Here is a 7,199-nt window from a genome sequence, read left to right on the forward strand (position 1 = left end):
ACAATCCATCACAACAAGAACTTTCACATTCAAATTACACAAAATAAAAATAAAAAGCACATTCCTCATCGAGAGGACGTGTCAACGGTTACTTCATTTTCAATTGAGAAAGAAAACAATACATTGGATATGTTAACCATTACACTAATAAAACTCTCTCCGCTACTGATGTTGGCCAACCGTTACTTCATTTCCAATTGAGCAAGAAAACGATACATTGGATATGTTAATCATTACAGTTTAATAAAACTCTCTCCTCTACTGACGTTGGCCTCGTTCGATTTCTGACGGGGTTGCTTCCTTCAGCAGGCGTCCAGTTGGATTGCTGCGAAATCTATGATGGATATATGTTTACCTTTTTAATTTTGGGATGGGTTGGTTTGAGTTGGGGATGGTTTGGTTTGGGCCTAGACTCAGTGTAGATGGTTTGGCTGGGGACAGAACTTCTTTATTCTTAAGTATGGTGAAAAGAAGCTCTTGATAAAGCAACGCATACTCTATGGTTAATAGTGAATTCTGCAAAGCATGGATACAGTGAATGACATATGTTATTAAGTCAAATTTATGTACAATTATTAACACATCCAGTAGCTCAGTTATATAATGGACCTCAAATGTTTCATTGTAGATGAATTGCAATAAATCTATGAAGGCCACTTCCTCTGCAATACAATATCTGACCAGAAGGAACCTTACAATAAATTTCAACAAGTCAAATTATAACCCTAACCTGCCAAACTGTGGTGTATAAATGACATTAACGTAAACCATATTAAATTGTCATCTAAAATGATAAAATTGTGGTCTAAAAATGACACAAACATACCTGAACAACTTAAATGAATTGTAAGGTCCCATTAAAAATGACACAAACATACATGAACAACTTAAATGAATTGTGAGGTCCCGTTCTTAGGATTCTAACATTCCAACTATGGTGTATAAATGACATTAACCTAAACCATATTAAATTGTCATCTAAAATGATAAAGTTGTGGTCTAAAAATGACACAAACATACCTGAACAACTTAAATGAATGGTGAAGTCCCGTTCTTAGGATTCTAACATTCCATTTGAAAATAGCTTTGGAGAACGAAAATTGAAACGATAAAAAAATCTTCAGAGAAACCAAATGAGTTTACAAAAAATAGTTACATGCTATTTGACATAACTGGATTTTAGTTTTAGGAAATATTTTGATTGAAAGAATCCAAATTAATTATTTTAATTCTTATCCATCTGATTCAAAATATCTAAATCTACACCGGAAATAGGCATGACTACAAAAAGACAATATAATTAACAAATGGAAATGAAAAGCTGGCAACCGAGATAAATCTTCCTTTTTTGCGAAAAATGGAACACTTTTTTGCCAATATAGGGGAATTAACGTGGATATCATGGACTCTGTGGACACTATTAGAACCATCCATTTCTGTATAACAATAGACCGGACCCGACTGGTTGCATCTATATCGTGTAAATGCAATATGACGTCACAAATTTTATTACAAGATGAAACCAATGAACAGATTAATCAAATATGTCATTCCCAAAAAATGACAAATTTTACTGTGATTTTAGGTTCGGAAATATCAATTATTAAATATAATATTGTTTCTGAAGTTGAAACAATACGTACCATCAGGACCTCCATCTCGTGGATCGTGGAATATCTCTAAATGCAATATTCGGTATGAAAAATTACTGTTGTTGAAGGCAAAACAAAAGTTTGGCCTCAGAGTTGGTTCGGTATTATAATCTGACATGGTTTGGTCCATCTTTTCACTTGCCAGATCTGCCATCGTCACCTGTGGCGTTCAAACCCTCAGGGTAGAAAAACAACGAATTCAAAATAACTTAAAGAAACGTTGTATAGGGTTTTCGAAACCAATTTAGAATATGTGTGTTAAAACAGGGTTTTTTGCATAATTATAATTAATAACAATAAGAGATACGTAATAATAGTGCCAATTTAGAATATGTGTGTTAAAACAAGCTTGTTTTGCATAATTATAATTAATAACAATAAGAGCTAGGTAATCATAGTTCCAATGAATAACGGTGAGACACAAAAATACAATTAATTGTGATATTAATATCAAGGCATTTAATATGTTGCTTGTCTCAGCGTATATTCAATTGGGAGGAATGATACTAGAGAAATAAGTAGTGTTATCATCATTATCAAAGTAAATTTTAGATGATGATTTCCAAATATAACTATGAACATTAGCAAAAATAACAATGCACAAGCTAGTGAAGTTAAGTAGATAGAGCATTCAAGAACCCAGTTAACAACTCATTACAAAGTATAGATTAAATATTTTGGAGTTTGAATTGGCTTAAGGTCAATTTGAAAACTTAGCCAATTTATTATGAAAATCCTCCTTATTCTAAAAAGATAGAAAAAAGTCTTAGAAAACTACTACCATATTATATATGAAGAAGAATTATCAACACAGATTTGAAATCATGATACATATAGTTACTTAGCACTAGTTTGAGAATGATATAACACCAGTAGTTAATGTTTGAATGAACCATGTGCGTTTGAAGAGAGGTTAGCATATGAATGAGACATTAACGAAACTCCAATAATAAATATGAAATTGGATGCTTTAGAGCTTAGTTATTGTTATGATTGGATCTAAAAAAAATAATCATTCTATCAAATATAAATTACAATACTAGTTGAGTTTAAAATGTATGATGTGAGGACTTATTAGCCTTATCTACTAAATGATGTAACTTGAAAATCAAGTAGGTTCAAAACAACAAAGATTATAGCTGTGTTGAATAATTAAAACCATAGATTGTGAATGAATAGATCAAATTCGTAAATGACTTAATAGTGAATAAAGAATTTTATATGTAATGATCTAGATTGGATAATTAGAAGATTTAAATCCTAGATAACAAAACATAAAAAATATTAACAAATAGAAAGGATTTAAAAGAAAGGAGTTTCATATTTTGTTTTTAATTTTTGGTGGTTGGAGACAATATAGACTTGCTTTTTTTACGGTTATGGCTTCACAAAGTTAGAGCAAAGTGATATCAGGCATTAAAATGGGATGTTGATGGTTCTCGACAAATTTCCATTGAAGTGTTATCTATGTTGATAAGGGTTTATAAGATATAGTTATGAGGATGATATAATACGCCGTAAGTTGTTTCTATCTGAAATCCAATTTTTTTTGCCTACCTGTTATCCTTGGACACCATACGATTAGATGTTAGACGATTAGAAAAACTTCAACACTGTCCAATTACAAATTCGTTAGAAATAGTTACAAATTGGTTACGGAGTGGTATGCATTGGTATGCTTTGCGCCTTCCATTCAGCATTGTGGTTCATCCTCTCATCTTCAATATGAATTCATTCCATTTTTTCACTTGTTATATATGGCTTACATGCGCGCTCTGTCTAGTATTTTCTTTAGGCTAACATGTAACTGATTATTTATATGATTGCAGAAGGAAGACAAAAGCGGGGTTGTCCATGTCAATATTGCTGATCATGTTATAGTCCCGTTTATTGAGCCTACAGACAATTGCAATCTGGATTTTGTGAAGAAATATGTAGCTAATTTAGCAACAGCTCTTCCCTGGATCCCTCCAGGCTGCTCCGGCAGATTCATTTTCTGTGCAGATTCATTTTCTGCGCGTTAGATAGGAGGATGCAGAGTCTAGCGCCGTCTTTAGAATACATCATTTTTTAGAGGACCTGTACCAGAAAGGCCGCTGATCCTCAATCCCTTCCCACAATCCGACGTAAAACTCCAAAATCTAACATAAGGCCGATTCACGGCGAAAGCCGGAGAATATTGAATGTGCAACCTTTGATCATGACCGTCTACAATATTTTCCTTGTAATCTGGTACGCTATTGTGGACATGATGTACCTTTTAGCAACAGTTGTCTATATTAAGGACATCCATACCCCAATAAAGGGATATCCGAGCGTAGAAACGAGCCCTAAGCAGATTGAATACGCGACCCTGAGTCTAGGAGATTTCAAAATTATCATGACTGCTGTAAACAGGATAAGTATGGCACCTCGATATCTCTCTATCCTAGACTTTATTTGTCTTCGGCCATCTGGTGCCTTGTAAATCTTAAATCTTTATAAATTTTGGATGGTTGAGCTGTCAAGCTGAATGCTGACGCTGTTAAAGAATCGCAGACGGTAAATGATGTTATGCTAGCGATGACTTCAGCAGGGATCTTACGGTATTTAGAACGCGAATTCGGTCTGTAACAGCAGATCTTTTTATTTTTTTTGGTTCCTTTTCTCTTTCTCTGGCAAACGCAATGCATATTTGGTATTGGAAGGTCCTGGGACACAATAATTTCTATGATTAGAAAATGTGACAATAATTTCTATGATTATAAAATATCAGTTTCCCTCTTTAGAAACTTACAAATAAATTCATTGAATGTTGGTTCCTAATGAGGATTATTTTTCTGAATCTTGTAATTCCCTATTTAAATCTATACACATCTTCATGAAAGTTACTGTAATATCATCATTATGTTAAAGCTCCATTAATTTATGAATAATTGCTGCCTACAATTATGGAATTTAAACTGCAGTCTTTCCTTAACTTATGGAAACCAACTGCAGTAGTTTCCTTAAGTTAAGGAAATCAACTGCAGTTAATAAATTTATTGTTGGGAGCTACTGAAGTGGTCCATTACTCCCATCTGGAGTTCTCTGCCTTGATCTGTGGGACATCTGACACATAGCTATCAGAAGCTTGATGGAATCTTAGCTATAAATTCATCTGTTTGGTCCCCAAGCTTGCATCTCAATCCCCTTCAGCTTTTTACACCATCTAGCTGAGATAGCAGAGCTTGGAAGTGCCTTCAGAATTTTTGTATTCTTTTCTTTTTTCTTGGATTGACGCTAAGGTGCTGAAGAAGAACCAAGTGGACTGTGGCCTGCATCAAAACATCACCAATGGCTGGAGGTAATTCGTATCCCTGGGCAATAACTTTTAATGATTCTTTGAGTTTATTCCGCATACAGAATCGCTGTTTAAATTTTCTTTCTATCATTTGGTATCAGAGCCCTTTTACCTCTGCCTTGTTGTGTGTTGGCCAAGAAACGAATTCCTAATTTTCAAGCATGCCTATATTTATTGGGTCTTTAAGTGTGCTGAACTCCACATTCTTTAAGTGCGCATTTTAAGTTTCTTTCATGCACATGTTTTAAATTTGGGTTGTCGAAGCAAGTCAGAAACACAATAGAAAACATATTGCTGATTTTTACATGCCTTATCCTAAACGGATTACAAAGAAGTTTCCAAACTTCACTTTGTCACACTCTGCAGTTGATTTTGTTTACGTTATAAAGCTGGATTTCACACAGCTTCCACTAAATTTTGGATGTATTGAAGCACCCTATGGAGACAAACCAAAAGAAGAACTAGACAAAGATGATTTGAGTTTTGAATTCACTCCGAGATGCATCTGAAACCAGCATTTTGTATGTGCGAAGATTTTATTTTCAGCCTGAGCACATATTTTGTATTGATTGCAATTTTCTCTATATGCAAATATAATATGGTACACGTAGATGAAACCACTCATCAATTAGAAATATAAAAGAAAATGTTTGAATATCAAATACAGTTTGTAAGTTCTTCTATTTCCTTTGCAAGGAGCTGCTAGACAATAGTAGTTCTCCTTTCATCTAATATTTAAGCCCACTTACTGAAAATATCAGCGATAACTCTATGGATTTCCAGTGTATGATGTACCTTCAAGATTCAATCTGCTAGAATACCTCATGATAGCTTGCTTCTGGTGCATACACGAATCTTGGCACAAGCCTGTGGGCGATGCCTATTTAATAGTATCTTACATTTCTTCTTACTAACGAAGCTGCTGTCTAGAAGAATGTCATGATTCAATTTTTTGAGCATTTGATATTACTGTGTATTCTTATTTTGATGTTAAATCCAAGAAATATGCACCTACAACAATGTGTCATTAAACTGTTTGGCTAAATGCGCCATTGAAAAATCAGTTAAATCTCAGAGATTTTAAGGGGAAATTTTGAGATATCGCAGGAGGGTATCTCATAGTAGTATGAGTGTCAAAAGGGCAGTTTGTAACAACAGTTAATGAGGACTTCGAATTTAGTCGTTTTTTTTTTTAAAACGAATGGTTTTTTCTTGTTAAAAATATCGTATTTGTCATTAAATTTTTTTTGTACAGGACAGTTCAAAATTATTTTATTGCTTCGTTTTGTTTCCTGATGCCAAAGTTGAATTAAGGGGTTCAGGGAATGTTTTGAAAGCAGAGGATTGAATAATTAACCAATACGGTTAATTATAATCTTGAACTGGTGTCAAACAAAACTTCATTACGAACTAAATGATTATGATTAAAAATTAAGTCGTACACATAATCAATGATGTATTATAAATTGGTTGGTTATGTGAGAATTGAATTCTTATGGGTATAAATTATTTTATTGTTTTGAAGTTATATTTAATTATGGAGGCTGGAGTTTAAATATGAGGTTTTGTATTCATTTTTTTAAAAATATTAGAGGAAATGAATATAGGGATGACCTTTGAAGTATTACTTAAAGAAAATAACTCTAAATTGTGAGAATCTCTATTTTGAATTCAATAGCCTTGCAATGCAATTTGTAGTCATTTGCGGTAATGCTGACTGCTTTAACCTTAATTTTGATTTTGCTGGAGAATTATTACAGTTATATGGAGTTTATTTAAAATGTCATTTTGACTTACTCTTTTCAGTAAACATTATTTTTCTCTCTGGTTAAGTTTTGTTTATACAACAAGATAATGTCTAGTGATCCATATAATTTTAATTAATTAGAGAATAGCCACAGCATCTTTAATTAAATAAAATTATATATTTTGATTGGTTAGATCACATAAAGATTATTTAGACATTAAATTGTAATTAATTACACTGAATATAATAAATTTTATCCCACAGGAATTTTTATTATATTTATGTAATTAATTAGGATAAAATTTCATAACCTACCCACAGGAGTTATGAATTAATAAGTTTTATCATAAAGTTTTGTTTATGCAACAAAATAATGTCTAGTGATCCATATAATTTTAATTAATTAGAGAATAGCCACAACATCTTTAATTAAATAAAATTATATATTTTGATTGGTTAGATCACATAAAGATTATTT

At 32.6% G+C, this 7,199-nt stretch overlaps 1 pseudogene; it reads left to right on the forward strand.

Moving 5' to 3' along the window:
• Positions 1-1,357: 1,357 nt before the first annotated feature.
• LOC149190903 (wax ester synthase/diacylglycerol acyltransferase 4-like) overlaps positions 1,358-7,199 on the forward strand; it is a 10,808-nt pseudogene continuing 4,966 nt past the window's right edge.

This window comes from Pinus tabuliformis, chromosome 3_1 (assembly GCF_031772625.1).
Source record: "Pinus tabuliformis cultivar Carrire ecotype Pingquan chromosome 3_1, CPIR1, whole genome shotgun sequence".
Taxonomy (NCBI): domain Eukaryota; kingdom Viridiplantae; phylum Streptophyta; class Pinopsida; order Pinales; family Pinaceae; genus Pinus; species Pinus tabuliformis.